The 20,263-nt window shown below is 50.5% G+C and overlaps 1 pseudogene; it reads left to right on the forward strand.

Moving 5' to 3' along the window:
* Positions 1-15,363: 15,363 nt before the first annotated feature.
* On the forward strand, positions 15,364-16,640 carry LOC130044394 (AP-3 complex subunit sigma-1-like; annotated as a pseudogene).
* The last annotated feature ends 3,623 nt before the right edge of the window (positions 16,641-20,263 follow it).

The raw sequence follows: 20,263 nt of genomic DNA on the forward strand, positions 1-20,263 counted from the left end.
GCCTCTGTCTGTCCAGTCATACTGGGCGTTTAGACACCCATCCAGGTTTCTCTGAACAGAGGTTGCAGACTCAGATGTCCACCCTGTTTGGACAGCGTGGTGGACAGTGTGGCCAACAGGAGTGGGGCCTCTCTATAGGGACGGAGCCTTCTCCAGCCACCTGCTCTCCTGGAAACGATATAGTTCTGCAGCTGCCGGAGCATCTGGGAGGCTCCCGACTCAGGCCAGGGTCCTGGGTGGCACAGTGAGCACACCTGCCTGTCATGGGTGAGGGCAGGAGCTTGATCCCTGGCACCACGCCACATGCCACATGTAATCCCAGAGATCACTGCTGTGGGGACAGCAGAGCACCACAAGGTGTGAGCCCCCACACCTTCTAGGCGAGCACCGCCCCAGCTCATCACAGCAGAGAGGAGGAGGGAAGGGATGACTCTACACAGTGGGGAGGGCGCTTCCTTTGCACTCGGCGAACCTGGATTTGATCCCCCCGGCATCCCATAAGGTTCCTTGACCAGGAGTGATTTCCTGAATGCAGAAACAGGAGTAGGCCCCGAGCATCACTGGTGTGGCCCCCAAACAAAACAAAATTAAATAAAATGGTCACTAAGTTCCAACACCAGTAATTATTTTTTTTTACACCCACAGTTAGCGGTACTCAGGGCCTGCTTACCCCTGGAGGGCTTGAAGAGGAGGAACATAATGGGGTGCTGGGATAGAAACCAGCCGTAAGGCAAGTGCCCTACCTGCTGTACTGCCTCTCTACTCCCATATTTTTCTTTTTTTAAATTTTCTTTTGGGCCACATTCAGATGTGCTCAGGGCTTAGTCCTAGCTCTACGTTCAGGGATCACTCTTGGTGGGGCTCAGAGGAACGTACGCAGTGCTGGGGATTGAACCCAGGTCTGCTGCACTTAAGGCAAGTGCCCTGCCCACTCGACTAAATCTCCGGCCTCGAATCTGTTCATCATTTTGAACAGTGATGTAACAACTCCTAACAGTGCAAGCCACTTTAGCTGGTTTTTATTTTTCCTTTTTTTTTGGTTTTTGTTTTGTTTCTGATTTTGAACCCCACCTGGCAATACTCAGAGCTTTTTTTTTTTTTGCCTTTTGGGTCACACCCGGCGATGCTCAGGGATTACTCCTGGCTCTGCACTCAGGAATTACCCCTGGCAGTGCTCAGGGGACCATATGGGATGCTGGCAATCAAACCCGGGTCAGCCACACGCAAGGCAGACGCCCTACCTGCTGTGCTATTGCTCCAGCCCCCAGAGCTTATTTTTTTGTTCTGTGCTCAGGAATTACACCTGGAAGGGCACAGGGGACCATATGTGGTGCCGGGGACTGAACCCAGTTCAGCCACATGCAAGGCAAGCACCTTACGGGCTGTATGATCTCTCTAGTCCCACAACATCCACTATAGACTGTTGCTTTTTGGGTCACACCTGTGCGTTACTCCTGGCAGTGCTCAGGAGACCATACGTGATGCTGGGAATTGAACCCGGGTCAGCCATGTGCAAAGCTAACACCCTACCCGTGGTACTATGGCTCCGGCCCCTAGACCGTTGGTTCTTTAAGAATAAGGACCACGTGGAGTTCATGCCCAATTCAATCAGCCTAATCAGTGGCTGAATAAATAGCAGTACTCCTACATTTAAAAAAAAAAAAGTATTTCAGTGTAATGTTTAAAACTGCTATCTGTATGGGGGCCAGAGCAATAAGTACAGCGGGTAGGGCTTTTTTCTTGTATGTGGCCAACCTAGATTTGAAACCAGCATCCCATGTGGTCCCCTGAGCACTGCCATGATTAATTTTGAGTGCAGAGTCAGGAGTAACTCCTGAGCATTGCCAGTGTGACCTAAAAAGCCCAAAAGCCAAAAATAAATAAATAAATAAAACCTATCTGTAGCTATAAAAAAAAAAAAGAATTCTTTCTTTTCCGGGTGGGGGGGTAATGTGCCATACCTGGTGGTACTCTGGGAGTACTCCTAGCTCTGTGCTCGAGTGACCCACGGCGGTGTTTACAGGACCATATACCAATGGTCAGGAATCAAACTGGAGTTGGCCGCAGGAAACCAGGTGCCTTACTTTTCGGTCCATCTCTCAGCCCTTTTCTGTCTCTAGGTGGCCTCACCTGCCCTGTGCTGAACATATACTCCGTGCCTAATATGTTGACTTAAGGCATGGAAACCCTCTGTCTCTTTCTCTCTTCCTCTCTGCCACAGATGGAGCCTCATACACGCAAAGAAGTGCTCCATCACGGAGACACATCCTGGCTCCCAGAAATTACCCTTTCCTTTTCCCAACATTCACTTGCTAAATTTATTTGTGTGGGGGACTGGACTACAGTTGGTAATGCTTGGGGGTTACTCCTGACCCCGCACACGTGCAAGACAAGTGCTTTACCCGCCATACCATCACTCCGACTCCCCAACATTCATTTTCCTTTGTCTCTTTGACATCACGTCTTGTGGATTTTGTTGTTGTTTATCCGATCATATATTTATCAGCTTCCCTTGAAGTCAGGGCTGGAGCGATAGCACAGTGGTAGGGCATTTGCCTTGCACCCAGCCAACATGGTCGACCCTAGTTCGATTCCTCTGCCCCTCTCGGAGAGCCCGGCAAGCTACCGAGAGCATCTCGCCCGCACGGCAGAGCCTGGCAAGCTCCCCGTGACGTATTCGATATGCCAAACACAGTAACAACAAAGTCTCCAATGGAGACATTACTGAACCCGCTCGAGCAAATCCATGAACAACAGGAGGTCCGTGACCGTGACCATGACCCTGCAGTCAGTTCCAGCCAAAAAGAAGTGAGCTTGGCTGTTGAGTTCAAAAAATTAATTTGTATTTTCAGTTTTCCCCTACACTTTACGTAAACACTGTGGTTTACAAAGTTGTTCCTGACGATCTGTTAGAGGCATTCAATATTCCAACACCAATCCCACCACCATTATACTTTCCCTCCCCCATTGCCTCCAATTTTCCCAACCACCCCTTACGTCTGCCCCCATTACAGGTCCTCAATAATTTCGTGTTGCTTGTTATCAAAAATTTGCTAATGATCAAAAAATGTTGGGAAGGAGGTTTAAGGGGAACCAACAGAGTTGGCAGGAGCCCCTGTTCACGCCTCTATTCCACCTTCTGGCGATGCTGGTTATAAAGGCAGGAGCCCAGCAGCCATACTGGCACCTGAAGTGACCTTGAGGAAGGGAGCTGACGCTGTGGTTGTCATGGCAGAGAGAGAGAAGCCTGGGTCACAGAGGGAGGCAGAGTCCCCTCCTCCCCAGGGATGTCTACACCTGAATTTGTTTCACGAAAGAAACTTGGGGTGCTGGGGATTAAACCGAGAGCCTAATCCATGTGGTACTTGGGTCCACTACTGAGCCGCATCCCAGGCCCAAACTCTATCATCCTCAAGCCACTATTATTTTGAGGTTGTCTCTGACAAGCATCTGCTCCTAACTCACACGTCCTCTTGCAAGGTATGAGTGTGGAGTCCCTGGGGAGTGGGAGACTCCACGTGGCCTGTTTTGACCTCTGTGATGCAGGCGCATAGATGCCCACAGAACCTTGAAACGTGAGCAACTGCTTTGTGGGAACCGGTAGGGTGGCTCAGTGGCAAACACTTGCTTGCATGGGGAGGACCCGAGTTCAAACCCCAGCATCACAAAAAGAAAAAAAGGAAAGAAAGAAAAAAAAGAAAAAAATATTCCACTAATCCAGTGAGAGAGCAGACCAGATCACATGAATTGAGGCACTTCCCAGTCTCCTAAGCACTGCCATGTCCCTGAGCACCCAGCTGGGAGTATCTGCTGGGAGCATAACTTGGTGTGGTCCCAACACAGAAAAAAACAAAACTTTTTAAAAAATACATGAGAAACCATCATTAATAGTACTGTAAGTCAAAAAATGACTCTTAAAAGTTTTTAATCAAATGTCTGGGGTTGGAGCGATAGCACAGTGGGTAAGGCGTTTGCCTTGCACGCAGCCAACCCGGGTTCGATTCCCAGCATCCCATAGGATTCCCTGAGCACCACCAGGAGTAATTCCTGAGTGCATGAGCCAGGAATGACCCCTGAGCATCACCAGGTGTGACCCAAAAAGCAAAAAAAGAAAAAAAACATTAAGTCACCATGAAGGGGTCAGCACTTTAGCAAGAAGGAGCCATGCATCAGGAGAGTGAAGGGCCGGGTTAGGACAACCCAGGGCAGCGTTTGGACCCAAATTATGCCCAAATGCTCTGGAGCAATAGGCATTTGCACAGTGGGTAGGGGATTTGCCTTGCATGTGGCCGACCCACGTTCAATTCCCAGCATCCCATATTGTCCCCCAGCACTGTCAGGAGTAATTCCTGAGTGCAGAGCCAGGAGTAAGCCCTGAGCATCTCCAGGTGTGACCTCTCTCTCTCTCTCTCTCTCTCTCTCTCTCTCTCTCTCTCTCTCTCTCTCTCTCTCTCTCATGGTCAAATCACGCCCACAGTATCGCCAGCCCGAGACCGGCTCTCCAAATCAGGTGAGAACCTCCTATCCAGACAGCAGTGGTCAAGGAGGTCCCAGGGCAAAGCGGCCGCCTTGGGAGGGGCTCACGGAAAGAGGCTCCTCCTTGGACCCCCTCGAAGCTGTGCTCTGGAATACAGAGCCGCCCTCTCCAACACGGCTCCCAGACGCATCCCGTCTGCCTCTCGGTCTGTTGTTGTTTGTTAAATGGAAAATTTCCTATAACCAACCCAACACTTTCACTTTTCCTCAAACACATTCATCAAACCTGGCACCTCACTTCCCTGCCAGGCCCCATGTGGGCTGCAGGAGTGAAACCCTCTGGTGGGGCATCAGCGCTCGCTCGGTTCCCTCTTCCCTTCCCCCCTCCCCCCAGGGACTCATTCATTCATGCTGCCTCCCGGCCCAGTGCTTCTGAGGTGCGAAGCTGACGGGAAGGTTTGCAGGGAGCCAGAGAAGCTGGCAGCTCCGATGGGGCCTCTCATTTCCCGGGGTGCTTCCTTCAGAGGTCCCCTGCCTGTGTCCTGCCACCAAGAGGCCGAGCAGCCAGCAAGGACAAGCTCTCTCTCTCTGTGGGTCAGCCACCCCCGTCGGCCCATCCTCCTTGCGGGGCTGCTCTCAAGAAGACCGTCCCGGGAGCAGACAAGAAAAGTGACAGGAAGCTGGGGTTTGGGAGGCGAGGCCCAGCTGACCGTCAGGCTGTCCCCCAAGTCTCCCGGTTGGTCGTGGCTCTTCTTCTAAACGATGAAGAACAGACCCCAAGCGGCAGGCCGGATCCAGAGGCCTCCTTGGGGCCTTGTCCTGCAGGGGCGCTGTTTCCGTCGGCGGCCACAGGGCATGCTCTGCTCAACTGTGGGTGGGCAGGTGGACAGAGGGGGTGGTGGACGGAGAAGATGGTGCCTGGGGAACTAAGCCCCCCAGTCTCTCAGGCAACCCTCTGAGCTGCTGCCTGCCTGGGACTCACAGGTGGGCAGCTCCGCGGGGCTTCTGCAAGACGGCAGAGCTGGGGCAAGTGGGAAAGGCCCCTACCCAGTGGGCTTCCAGGCCAAGCCGTGGGCAGCTGAGGAGGCCATGAGCCCTGGGTTGATGGAACTCAGGGCTTACTCCTGGCTCTGTGCTCAGGGATCAGTCCTGGTGGGCTTAGAGGAGCACATGGGGTGCTGAGGCTGGAACCTGGGTTGGTCCTGTGCAAAGCAAGTGCCCTGATGTGGACCTTCCTTCCTTCCTTCCTTCCTTCCTTCCTTCCTTCCTTCCTTCCTTCCTTCCTTCTTTCCTTCCTTCCTTCCTTCCTTCCTTCCTTCCTTCCTCCCTCCCTCCCTCCCTCCCAGATTCCTTCCTTATTCCCTCTTTCTTTCTTTCTTTCTTTCTTTCTTTCTTTCTTTCTTTCTTTTTCTTTCTTCTTTCTCTTTCTTTCCTCTTTCTTCCCTCCCTCCCCCCCTCCCTTCCTTCCTTTCTTCTGGCTTTTTAGATCACACCAGCCGATGCTCAGGGGTTATTCCTGGCTCTGCACTCAGGAATTACTCCTGGCGGCGCTTGGAGGACCATATGGGATGCTGGGAATGGAACCTGGATTGGCCATATGCAAGGACTGGACTATCGCTCCAGCCCTGGTAGAACATTCTTAAAGGGGCAAAAAAATACTCTCGGGCTCTATCGGCCCCTCATGCCTTCCTGTCTTCCTGTCCGCTCTCCAAGACCACCCCTTCCCTGAGCTGCAGGGCTGGGCCCAGGGCAGTGGTAGTTAGGGAAGCCTCTGGGAAGCAGCTGTGAATGAGGCTGACCCCTGAGCCGCCCACAGAGGAAAGGAGGGTCTGGGTGAGACGGGAACAAAGCCCCGAAGTCCAAAGGCGAGAGCCCCGTTTTCAGAAGACGCAAAGGCAGCCGCGAGGGGAAGAAACGGCAGGGAAGCAAGCGACGAGGCAGGCTGGAGGGCAGTGCTGCGGGGAGGTGGGCTGAGGCCCTTGTGCGGGCAGTGGGTGCCATGGACACCCCTGGAGTTGGGACAGGAGGCCCCTGCAGCCCTATGGTGGCGTGGACAGAGCTCAGGCTCCCGGCACTTCCCCACAGTCCTGGGGACACTGCGAGGCCTGTCCGGGCCGTGGGTCTGGGTTGGTGCAGCGTCCCTGAACTCTGCTGTGAGAATCTATCTTCATCCCTGGAAACCAAGTGCCCTTCCAAGGCCCACGCTCGGACTCGCCTTCACTGGGCAGATGGCCCCTGGTGGCTGCATGTCCAGCCTGTGTCGCTTGGGAATTCCCTTTGTCTGGGCTGCCGAGGCCAGGGAGGAGGCAAAGGATGGGCTTGGGGCCTGGATTCGGGTCTTGGAGGCAAGAACTGCTATGAGAGGCTGGTGCCCCCGAGGGCCCCTGGCCTGGCTGGCCCTCGGCACCCTGCTGGCCAGCATTGAGAGCGGCCAGGTATTAGGGGGAAGGGGGAGACGCTCCCCAACCAGCACTCTCTGCCTGCACTCCAGATGCATTTCGACATCTACTTTTTCTTTATTTTTTGCTTTTTTGGGTCACACCCAGTGATGCGCAGGGCTCATGCATTCAGGAATTACTCCTGGCAGTGCTTTGGGGACCCTATGGGATGCTGGGAGTCGAACCTGGATCAGCCATGGGCAAGGCAAACGCCCTACCCGCTGTGCTACCGCTCCAGCCGCCCCCCACCCTCCGGATGCATTTCTGGCATCTACTTTTTGTTGTTGTTGTTCGTTTCGGAATCACACCCAGTGACATTCAGGGATTATTGTTGACTCTGCTCAGGAGGGACCATATGGGGTGTCAGGGATGGAGCCCGGGTCAGCCAGGTGCGAGACTAGTGCTCTCCCTGCTATGCTAGGTGCCAGCCCCTCCCGTCCCTTCTGCCTAGGTCAGCTGGAAGGTGCTGGAGGTTTCTGAGGCTGAGGAAGCCCTGAGCAGTCAGGAGGCTGCAGGGAGGAAGATAAACCTGCCCCCAAATCCCCGCCAGCCCCTCTTAAAACCCAAGTGGAAACCACCCAGGGGAACACGGTGCTCCTGGTGTCAAGACACCCCCCCCAACCATCTCCACACGCTGCCCACCTGGCAAGCCCCCACCTGGCTGGGCTGCCTGGACTGGGCACCCTGGCACAGGGCATGGCTGGGGGAGTGAACCCGGGGCCATGCCACACCTGAAGCTCTGAGGGGGCTCGGCACACACTAATGGAGCCCAACTGGCTCTCAGGGGGTCCTAGTGGCCGCCTGGCACCTTGAATGCTCCATTTTCCTTCCGCCATGAACCTTTGCCCAACCCCCAAGTACTGGTGCCACAGTGAAAGGAGAGATGGGCTCCCCTTTAGATATGTCCCCTATCAGGCCATGCCGCCTACTGCAACCTGCCAGTGAATTTTTTGGGGGGAGTGGAGGACACCTAGTACAGTGCTAAGGCTACTCAAGACTCTGCTTGGGGGTCTCCAGCATTGCGAGGGGATCATGCAGTAGTGGGGAATCAAACCCAGGTCAGCCACATGCAAGGCAAGAGCCTTAACTTGCTGTACTATTGTCTGGTCTTGCAATTAATTTTTAAATTTTGTTTCGGGGCCACACCTGAAGGTGCTCAGGGGACCATATGTGGTACCAGGGATTGAACCCAGGTCAGCCACATGCAAGGCAAGAATCAACACTGTATTATCTCTAGCTTTACAAACTAAGGCTGGAGTGATAGTACAGCGGGTAGGCATTTGCCTTGCACACGGCCGACTCGGGTTCGACCCCTGGCATTCCATATGGTCCCCTGAGCACCGCCAGGAGTAATTATTGAGTGCAGAGCCAGGAGTAAACACTGAGCATCGCTGGGTGTGACCTCAAAAGAAAAAAAAATCTAGTCTTACAAATTAGTTTTTTGGGGGTGGGTCATACCTGGCAGAGCTCAGGGGTTACTCCTACCTCTGAGCTCAGGAATCACTCCTGGCAGCTCTCGGGGGACCATATGGGACGCCAGGGGTCGAACCCAGATCAGCTGAGTACAAGGCAAATGCCTTTCCTCCTGTACTATTGCTCTGGCATGTGCAAATTTATTTTTAATAGGAATAAACTAGTTTCTCAGGCACAGTTAAGTGGGCTGGTGCCCACCCGCCGTTGCACGTTTTTTTGGCCTGGAGTGATAGCACAGAGGGTAGGGTATTTGCCTTGCACGCGGCCAACCCGGGTTCGATTCCTCTGCCCCTCTCGGAGAGTCTGGCAAGCTACTGAGAGTATCTCTCCCACATGGCAAAGCCTGGCAAGCTACCCGCGACGTATTTGATATGCCAAAAAACAGTAACAAGTCTCACAATTTGTTGTGAGACGTTACTGGTGCCCACTCGAGGAAATAGGTAAACAACGGGAGGACAGTGCTGCAGTGCTACACGAATAAACCAGTTTCTCAGGCATAGTTAAGTGGGCCTACTGGGCATAAGCCGGGTCATTTTAAACCTCGTCTTAGTAAGTCTGTGGGAGAAGCTTGTTTTGAGTTTTTTGTTTCTGCTCTAACAAGGCTGGAGGAGGTGGGCCTACACGCACCAGGACCGAAACCACCCGTGACGTGTGGGTGGGGGTCTTCATCCCAAGGGGGCCTGGAGCCTGCTGCAGCTCTGGCCCGGTTCTGCGCCCTCAGAGCCTGCAAAGCTGCCTTCTCCACCGACCCATGCGTGGTCTTGGGCAAACGGCTGTTTCTCCACCTCAGAGCGCCCCGTATCACAGCGGGTAAGATGAGACTGCAGCCAGGAAGGAGGCAACCCCACGCAGGTCCCCGGTGAGCCTGTGCTCACCCCCCCCCCCCCCACTGGCCTTCCCAGGACTTTCAAGGACCCTCAGGAGCCGACTTACCATCTCCTTGCAAAGGGAAACAGCTGAGGCTTCGGAGGCCCACCAGCATCACCGGTGAAGAGACCGCATCATTTTCATGCCTTCCCTTGTCTTTAGACTCGAAGTCCAGTGCTCTCTCCTTGTCCTGGGCCTGCTTGTGTCTGTTGCCCCATCTTTTTTTTTTTTTTTGGTTTGTTTCTTTTTTTGGTTTTTGGCCCTCACTTGGCAGTGCTCAGGGCTTACTCCTGGCTCGGCACTCAGGGATCACTTCTGGTAGGGCTCAGAAGACCATATGGAATGGCGGGGACCGAACTCAGGTCAGCTGCGAGCAAAACAAGCACCCTACCCGCTGTGCTATTGCCCTTTTTTTTTTCTTCTCGATGAACAAGAAAGTTCTTATTGAAGGGCTGGAGCAATAGTATAGCAAGTAGAGCGTTTGCCTTGCACGCGGCTAACCCAGGTTCGATTCCCAGCATCCCATATGGTGCCCCAAGCACTGTCAGGAGTAACCCGAGCACAGCCGGTGTGACCCAAAAAAGCAGGAAAAAAAGTTTTTATTGAAACTTAAGAAAGACGTGAGGGGAAAGAAAGGAGAAGTGTGTGTTCATGAAAGAGCACAGGCTGGGGCAGGAGCAATAGTACAGCGGGTAGGGCGTTTGCCTTGCACGCGGCCGACCCGGGTTCGATTCCTGGCATCCCATATGGTCTCCTGAGCATCCCAGGAGTAAATCCTGAGTGCAGAGCCAGGAGTAACCCCTGATCATTGCTGGGTGTGACCCCTCCAAGAAAAGAACACAGGCTTTCCCAGAGTGGAAATACGCAAGCAAAGAGATACCTGGTCTGACATGTGCCAGAAGCTCAGAGAACCAAGTGGGGGAAGAGAAGCAGCTCAGTCAAGGACGTGGCCAGGGGCTTGCTCTTCAGGCCCATGTTCTCCCCTAAACATCTCTCGCTTGCTTGTCTCTGCTGGCAGGGCGCTCACGGGCTTTCTAAGACTCCGGCAGGAGCCGGAGTGGTAGTACCGTGGGGAGGGCGTGTGCCTTGCACCAGGCCAAGCCAGGTTCGATCCCGGCACCCCATATGGTCCCCGGAGCACTGCAAGAAATGATCCCTGAGTCCAAAGGCAGGAATCAATCCTGAGCATCACCCAGTGTAGCTCAACAAAGAAACAAAGAATCACACGGCAGCCCTGGGTTAGGGAATGAGTGATCCCCAGGGAAGCTTGCTCCACAGAGCCTGATGTGTGTCTGAGGATGATGGTTCCGCTCTCCACATCTCTGTGACCGACACCACTCAGATGAGATTCTGTATGAAAGTACTGGCTTGTGGTACTGAGACCAGCAGGCCATGCTGCCATCCAGCGCCATGTGAGCCAGTCTGCCTGACCAGACGCCCGCTTCTCTCCTGTCTCTTGCCTGTGTGTGAGGACTTCCTGCTCAGCCTGTTCCAAACCCACTTCCTGTTCCAGGACGACTCCGCATTTGGCCACCCCTCCAGAAAGGACACTCCAGCAGGATGCTTCCTTTCCCAGAAAGCTCCAGGCACAGTCTCGGGAAAGGCTCTCATTGAATCAGCTGGAGACTCAGGTCCAAACCCCAACCCCACTGGACGGATCAGAGGGACAGAGCCAATGGGGTCAGATGGGGATGAGAGGTCGATGATGGGGAACTCAGGGGGGATGCTCTGGCGGAGGGTGTGGTACGGGGATACAGGATGCATGAAATCCTATCAATAAGGATACTGCCAATTACTGTGCCTGAGATAAAGGAACAAAAAGATAAAGAAAAAGAAACAGTAGCGGGGCTGGAGAGATAGCACAGCAGGTAGGGCGTTTGCCTTGCATGTGGCCGACCCAGGTTTGATTCCCAGCATCCCATATGGTCCCCTGAGCACCGCCAGGAATGACTCCTGCGTGCAGAGCCAGGAGTAAACCCTGTGCATCACCAGGTGTGACCCAAAAAGCAAAAAAGCAAAAAAAAAAAAGAAACGGTAGCCAGGACAAACTCTGATATCAGCCTAAGTAATGTCTTTTTGCATAGATCTCCAAAGATTAGGGAAACAAATTCAAAAATAAACAAATGCAGGGCTGGAGCAATAGCACAGCGAATAGAGTGTTTGCCTTGCACGCGGCCGACCCGGGTTTGATTCCCAACATCCCATATGGTCCCCAAAGCACCACCAGGAGTAATTCCTGAGTGCATGAGCCAGGGTAACCCCTGAGCATCACCGGGTGTGACCAAAAAAGAAAAAAAAAGTAAACAAATGGGACTATATCTAAAAGCATCTGTACAGTGAAATTTGCCATCATTAAAATGAATGGGAAGGGGCTGGAGTGACAGCACAGCAGGTAGGGCATTTGTCTTGCATGCGGCTGAACCGGGTTCGATTCCCAGCATCCATATGGTCCCCCGAGCACTGCCAGGAGTAATTCCTGAGTGCAGAATTAGGAGTTACCCCTGTGCATCACCAGGTGTGACCCAAAAAGCAAAAAAAAAAAAATGGGGAAATCTATTGAATGGGAATATATGTATTTGAAAAGTATATCAGACAAGGGGTTAGTATCCAAGGTTTATAAAGAACTCCTAAGACTCAGTGAAAAGCGATGTGATTAAAAATGGGCAAGGGATCTGAACAAGATCACATACCTATTGATAGATGACTAGATAAAGAACATACACACACAATGGAATACTACTCAGTTATAAACAAAGATGGATTCCTGTCATTTGCAGCAACGTGGGCGGACCTGGAGGGCATTTTACTAAGTCAGATGCAGAAAGACAAACACTGTGTTGTATCATTCATCTGTGGCAGGAAAGGAGACAAAGCAAATGATAAACAAAACAAAATAAAAGCAAACTTTTAGCCTGCAAGAACAAAATGATGGTTACCAGAAGGGAAGGGGGTAGGGTAAATTGGGTAGCAGGGTCAATTTTATGGTGATGAATGAAAGCTAGGCTCTTGGTGATGAGCATAATGTGGTATACACACAGATGCTGATTTAGAATGCTGTAAACCTGAAGCCTATATCATGTTGTAAGCCAATGTTACTTCAAAAAGATACAAGAAACGCCGTTTATTATCATCAGTTCGCAGAGAAAGAACATATTCACATAAAAAATGAAGAAAGGGCATCAGTTTAAAGAATCATTCCCTTAGCTTTTGAATACAACTGAATTTATCTATATTAAAAAATAAGAAACTGTAGAAATCAAAGCAGTGTGTTACTGGCATGAAAAGAGGCCTATAGGAAGCCCAGGGAGAGTTCAGGGGCAGAGCGCAACCCATGTGCCATGTCACTAGTGTGCGTGAACATCACCACTGAAAGTGTGCAAACCCCAGCAAATACAGCCACGCATGACCACGCCCAGACATCAAAGAAGTAACACAGAGAAGGCAATTAAGATGAAAAGAAAAACAGGCATGCAGACTAACAGAAGAGAATGCAGACTGAAGAAGAAAACCCACAATATTTAACAACTGTCAAACATTTGAATATTTGACAAGGAAACTATTCAACGTTGACTCTATTAAAAGCTGGATATTCACATGCAAAAGAATTAAACTCGACTCCTTATCCCCTATCACTCATAAAAGCTAACTGAAAAAAGATTCAAGATCTAAAACCGTAAGACTCAAAGACAAAAACATAAAAAAACAAAAAAACAAAACAAACAAACAAACAACAAAAACAACCCTTGACATTGGTCTTGGCATTGATTCTTTGGATATAACAAAAAACAGAATCAACAAAAACAAAACTAAATAAGAAGAGTAAATCAAACAAACAAACAAAAAACTTTTGTGCCATAAAAGAAACAAACAAAAAGCAAACCACAGAAAGAAAAAAAAGTTATCTACAAACCATTTATCTGTTAAGGAATTGATGGAGGCGGTCATGGTCCTCCCGTTGTTCATCAATTTGCTCGAGCGGGCCCAGTAACGTCTCCATCATGAGACTTGTTACTGTGTTTGGCATATCGAATACGTCACGGGGAGCTTGCCAGGCTCTGCCATGCAGGCGAGATACTCTCAGTAGCTTGCCGGGCTCTCCGAGAGGGGCGGAGGAATCGAACTCGGGTCGGCCATGTTGGCTGCGTGCAAGGCAAACGCCCTACCCGCTGTGCTATCGCTCCAGCCCAGGATGGCCGAGCGGTCTAAGGAATTAATATCCAAAACATATAAGGAACTCATCAAGCTCAATAGTAAAATAACAATAATCCAATTTAAGCATTCGCTAAAGGACACGAAGAGACATTTTCCCAAAGAAAATATACAAAAGGGCCAACAGGTACATAACAAGTGTGTAACATCACTAAGCATCAGGGAGATGCAAATCAAAACCATCAGCAGATGCTCACCTCCTATGTCACCAGGGCTATTACCTCGGCCACAGGAAGGGGAGAGGGATGGAGAGAGGAGGGAACTCTGTATTCCTCTGTATACTACTGCTGCAATGTCAATTAGCACTGGCTATTGGAAATTAGTCTGGCAGTTCTTCAAAAAATTGAAGGTCGGGACTGGAGCGATAGCACAGCGGGTAGGGCGTTTGCCTTGCACACGGCCGATCCGGGTTCGATTCCCAGCATCCCATATGGTCCCCTGAGCACCGCCAGGAGTAACTCCTGAGCGCAGAGCCAGGAGTGACCCCTGTGCATTGCCAGGTGTGACCCAAAAAGCAAAAAAACGAAACAAAACAAAACAAACAAAATAAAAATTGAAGGTAGAGGCCGGAGTGATAGTACAGCAGGTAGGGTGTTTGCCTTGCACATGGCCAACCCGGGTTCGATTCCCAGCATCCCATATGGCTCCCTGAGCACCACCAGGAGTAACTCCTGAGTGCAGAGCCAGGAGTAAGCCCTGTGCACTGCCACCCCAAAAAAAAAAAAAATTGAAAGTAGAGGGTTGGAGAGATTAAGTCCAGGGGTAAGGTGCTTGCCCAACTGACTAGATCCCCGGAGCACTGCAGAATGACTCCAGAGCACAGAACCAAGAGTAGCCATGGGTAAAGTCAGATAGAGCCCCCAAATCAATAAACAAACAAAGAAGTTCAGAAATAAACTTTAAAAATAAAAAATGGGGTCTGGACCTGCTCTCACAAGTCTGTGTTCTCTCATGAACCCGTCTCTCTCTGCTTCCCTCCGAGACTTCCTCCCACTCTGGAGAAGCCCGTGTTTTCTCTGAAATGTGTTTCCTGTCCTCCTCTCCCCTCACATCTTTCGAAGAAAATTTTCATTCAATCACAACAAACCTGCATCACAAAAAAATTAGTTAAAATAAGGGCCGAACTATGGTACAGCGGGTAGGGCATTTGCCTTGCACGTGGCCAACCTGGGTTCGATCCCCAGCATCCCACATGGTTCCCCAAGCACTGCCAGGAGTAATTCCTGAGTGCAGAGCCAGGAGTAACCCCTGAGCATCGCCGGATATGACCCAAAAAGAAAGAAAAAAAGAAGAATCCGGGGCCTGGGCTTGTAACCGAGTGAAGAATTGTGTGCATGAGAATTGCATGCATGAGGCGAACCCGCACCACTGCTCACTGCCAAGTCAACATATGCAAGGCCACAATCATGTGCGATGGACCCCCCAACACACACATACACACAAACACACACACACACACACACACACACACACACTGCAAACAAGTCCTAGACACTGCCACAAAACAGCAACACCTACAGCAAAGGGATGGGAAGGAGGAAATAAATGGACGAAAACAACAAACACATGCTTTAAAAACAAATTGGGGGGCTGGAGTGATAGCACAGCGGGTAGGACGTTTGCCTTGCACACGCCGACCATTCCCAGCATCCCATATGGTCCCCTGAGCACCGCCAGGGGTAATTCCTGAGTGCAGAACCAGGAAGTAACCCCTCTGCACGGCCAGGTGTGACCCAAAAAGCAAAAAAAAAAAAAAAAAATTGGGGCTCCCGGCCCTGCCTTCCTGCCGGGTGCGCGGGCGGGAGGGGGCGGGTGGGGAAGGATCACCGGTGAGATCCTGAGGCAAGGCTCGCGCACCCATCCCCACCCGTGGCCCCCACTGAGTAGGCTAGGCTCAGTCATGATCAAGGCGATTCTCATCTTCAACAACCACGGGAAGCCACGGCTCTCCAAGTTCTACCAGCCCTACAGTGAAGATACACAACAGCAGATCATCAGGGAGACATTCCGAAATTTGGTATCTAAGAGAGATGAAAATGTTTGTAATATCCTAGAAGGAGGATTATTGATTGGAGGATCTGACAACAAACTGATATACAGACATTATGCAACATTATAAATTTTTTTTTTTCTGTGTAGATTCTTCAGAAAGTGAACTTGGCATTTTAGACTGAATTCGGGTATTTGTGGAAACACTAGACAAGTGTTTTGAGAATGTTTGTGAACTGGATTTGATTTTCCATGTAGACAAGGTTCACAATATCCTTGCAGAAATGGTGATGGGGCGGGGGGTATGGTCTTGGGAGACCAATATGAATGAAATTGTCACAAACTGTCACAAACTGGAGAAATCTGAGGTTGGCTTAGCAGGAGCTCCAGCCCGTGCTGTATCAGTTGTAAAGAATATGAATCTTCCTGAGATCCCAAGAAATATTAACGTTGGTGACATCAGTATGAAAGTGCCAAACCTGCCCTCTTTCAAATAAAAAATTAAAAAGGCCACTCCCAGGTAAAATCCAGGGGGGACAAGTCATCTAAGTTTACCATGCAGTTGTTTACAAAAATAGAGGAGAGGAGAGTCTTAACTGTTGCTCTTGGATTTAAGTCAAGGTACTGTATAGAAGTTGTTTAAATCAATATGGAAGTTCAATGCTGCTTTTCTTGCTCAGTGGTTTTAAAGAAATTGAGTAGTTTTGGTGTAATTTTCCTTTTTCTTTCTAAACTGCATTCCAGTGCCCACCTAAGGCATGCCTCTAGGTATTGGCTATCACCATATTTCAAAAAATGTTTGAGACATTTCTTTAAATTATGTACAACCCAAAATGTTTGGTGTTTTGTATGGATCACAAGTGCAGCATTCCTTAATTCTTTCTGTACTTGTCATAATTGTTAAAGAACCAAGTATGTATTGCATGAAAACATGACCTTCTTCTCTTAGTTGGGGCTGGAGAGATAGCACAGCGGGTAGGGCGTTTGCCTTGCACGTGGCCAACCCGGGTTCGATTCCCAGCATCCCATATGGTCCCCTGAGCACCGCCAGGAATGACTCCTGAGTGCAGAGTCAGGAGTAACCCCTGTGCATTGCCAGGTGTGACCCAAAAAGCAAAATAAATAAATAAATAAATAAATAGAAATAAATAAACTCCAAGGTAACTGGACTTCAAAAGCACCTTTCTGTTTGCCTGATACATACTTTTGCAATAATATTTTTTATGATCCTCTGACTCAACAAAATAAATAAAAGTATATTTTATCATTGTTAAAAAAAACAAATTGGGAAATTTGTAAGTCTACAACTGTACCTCATGGTGTCTCACTAATAAAAATTAAAAAAAAAATAATTGAAACCCAAGCACAAAAATTTGTAAGTCTAAAACTGTATCTCATGGTGTCTCACTAATAAAAATTAAAAAAAAAAACCACAAAAACAAATTGGGGCCAGAGAGATAGTACAGCAAGTATGGCAGGGAGGGGGTTGATCCCCCGTGGCACATAGCGGTCCTTTTTTTTCCCCCACAGTAATTTATTACATTGAATATGAGAACACCAATCCCACCACCACTGCACCTTCCCACTAACATATTTTGGATCTGCTTCTGGGGGCCACGGTTTGGGATTCATCATGGTCCTCTGAGACCAACAGGAGTGATCCCCGAGCACAGCCGGGTTGGCCCAAAAACAAAACAAAAAAAATGACTTAAGAATAAAATGAGATGGGGTTATGTACAGTGACACCAGCAGGTCAACCTGTACCTGTGGGGTAAGTGCATCAGTAGCCTGATGGTGCCTTCAGACTTCCAGATACCCCAAAATTGCCGCTGTGCCTTTGGCCAGACCCCAACAACTTGGGGCTAAGTTTACCAAGAAATTAAATGGCCAAAAATTAGGTATGTGGGAGCCACACCCACAAACCACCACTAGCTCAGCTCTACAAGCTCATTTATTGGCCTTATTTCAGAGACCCATAGATAAATCTTGAAAGAGACCAAAAGCCACAGTAAGGGCCAACAGTGCACTGCAGGCGAGCGGGCATACCCTGCATGGCATATGCCAATAGTTTATTTCACTGGAAAAGATGGAAACAAGGTCCATGATCCAGAGACACACAAAAGAATCTCCGAACCAAGCAGCTTGCTGCAGAGATTTCTGGAATATTATCTGGAATTTTGGAGTTTCAGGAGCATACGGTCATGTGACATCTTATTTACAAGCAATACAAAAGAAAGTATGGGGAGATTGTCTGCCATAGAAGCAGGGGGAGGGGTGGGATGGGGAAGAATTGTACTGGTTGGTGTTCTTGGTGGTGGAAGATGTGCACTGATGGAGGGTTGGGTAATCGATCATTGCCTGACTGAAACTCAAACACGAAAGCTTTGTAACTGTATCTCACGGTGATTAAAAAAAATAATAATATGGGGCTGGAGCAATAGCACAGCGGGTAGGGCGTTTGCCTTGCACGTGGCTGATCCTGGTTCAATTCCCAGCATTCCATATGGTCCCCTGAGCACCGTCAGGAGTGATTCCTGAGTGCAAAGCCAGGAGTAACCCCTGAGCATTGCCGGGTGTGACCCGAAAAGCAAAATAATAATAACAATAATAATAAAAAATACAGTTATGGTCCTCCCGTTATTCATTGATTTGCTCGAGTGGGCCCAATAATGTCTCCATTGTGAGACTTGTTGTTACTGTGTTTGGCATAATGAAAACGTCATGGGTAGTTTGCCAGGCTTTGCCATGTGGACGAGATACTCTCAGTAACTTGCTGGGCTCTCTGAGAGGGGTGGAGGAATCGAACCTGGCTCAGCCGGGCTGGCTGCGCGCAAGGCAAACGCCCTACCGCTGTGCTATCTCTCCAGCCCAATAATAAAAAATAATAAAATAAAATTCACTGTCACTGTCCTCCCGTTGTTCATCGATTTGCTCGAGCGGCCCAGTAACGTCTCCATTGGAGACTTTGTTGTTACTGTGTTTGGCATATCGAATACATCACGGGGAGCTTGCCAGGCTCTGCCGTGCGGGCGAGACACTCTTGGTAGCTTGCCGGGTTCTCCGAGAGGGGCGGAGGAATCGAACTCGGGTCAGCTTTGTTGGCTGTGCGCAAGGTAAACGCCCTACCACTGTGCTATCTCTCCAGCCCAATAATAAAAAAAAGGTAAAGGTAAAGGTAAAGGCCCTCCCGTTGATTGTCGATTTGCTCGAGCGGGCCCAGTAACGTCTCCATTGGAGACTTTGTTGTTACTGTGTCTGGCATATCGAATACTCTCGGTAGCTTGCCGGGCTCTCCGAGAGGGGCGGAGGAATCGAACTCGGGTCGGCCATGTTGGCCGCTTGTAAGGCCAACGCCCTACCCGCTGTGCTATCGCTCTTAGGGGCTGGAGCGATAGCACAGCGGGTAGGGCGTCTGCCTTGCACGCAGCCAACATGGCCGACCCGAGTTCGATTCCTCCGCCCCTCTCGGAGAGCCCGGCAAGCTACCGAGAGTATTCGATATGCCAGACACAGTAACAACAAAGTCTCCAATGGAGACGTTACTGGGCCCGCTTGAGAAAAAATAATAAAAAATAATAAAATAAAATTAATATTTTGAATTTTAAAAAAGTAAAAAAAAAAGAGAATAAATGATAATGCAAACAAAGCTTTCACAAAATGAAATGCTTACTGGAGAGAAAGAGATCAGCAGGCAGAGGGGGCTGGAGCTGATAGTGTGGTGGGGAGGGCATTTGGCTGACCCAGGTTCATTCCCCAGCATCCCATAGGGTCCCCTGAGCACCCCCAGAAGTCATTCCTGAGTGCAGAGCCAGGAGTAGCCCCTGAGTATCGCCAGGTGTGACCCGAAAGCCAAGAACAGCAGGCAGGGCACTTGCCTTGCATGCGGCTGCCCCAGGTTCCGTCTGCGCCATCCCACATGGTTCCGAGCCCCACCAGGAGTGATCCCTGAGCACATGCCAAGAGTAAACCCTGAGCAAAGCTGGGTGTGGCTCAAAAACAACAAGGGGGAAAAATGCTTACTAATAAATATTTAAAAACCAAGAAAATTTGCCACACCAGTGGAATTTCTGCAAGATTTGCACCCAGCAGTCTGCCTGGCTCTGGCCAGGGGCTTCAGACCCTTGGCCCTGGTCTTACGGCACTCCTCGGGGCAGCAGAGCCCCCTTCTCCCGAGCCCGAGCTCTGGTCTGCTGGCTGTGTAGGCAATGGAGACCTGGCCCCTACCCCTGCCCCGCTCTGCCTCCTCTGGCACACATGCCCTCATGAGCTCTCCATGGGCCCCACAGCGGGCACTGCATCCTCTTTCCATTCTCTGGGCTTCCTCTCAAAAAGCTCCATGCCAATGCCTGCCCATCCCCAGGCCGGGCACCACAGTGCGGCCATGATGTGCCAGCATGGTATGTCAGTTCCATGGGGACATGGGGACACATGCCTGTTCTTCTCCCACCCTGGTGCACTGGGCACACCTCAGTGAACAAACAGAAAACGGACTGGGGCTTGGAGGTGTCTGAGCCTCAGGCTCCCTCTGCCCTGGCAGGGAAAAAGGCGCACTGAGCGCCAGACAAAACACCCGGCTTCCTTCCGTGGGAAGCAGCACGTGGGGCTGGTGACGGGGAGGCACAGGGAAGCTTTATCTGCAGGGACAGTGTGGAGCCCGGATGGAGTGAGGGAGAGTGAACTGCAGCAGGGCAGGGAAGCGGCCGCTCCTGTTCACCGCCCAGCCCTGCTTCCCTGGCTGGCTCTAGTCTCCCCTCCTCCTCCCCACGGCTCTGGTCGGAATCTGAGGAGTGGCCCGGAAAGGCCCCCCTTTC

Source organism: Sorex fumeus, unplaced genomic scaffold (genome assembly GCF_029834395.1).
Source record: "Sorex fumeus unplaced genomic scaffold, SorFum_2.1 ptg000122l, whole genome shotgun sequence".
NCBI lineage: Eukaryota > Metazoa > Chordata > Mammalia > Eulipotyphla > Soricidae > Sorex > Sorex fumeus.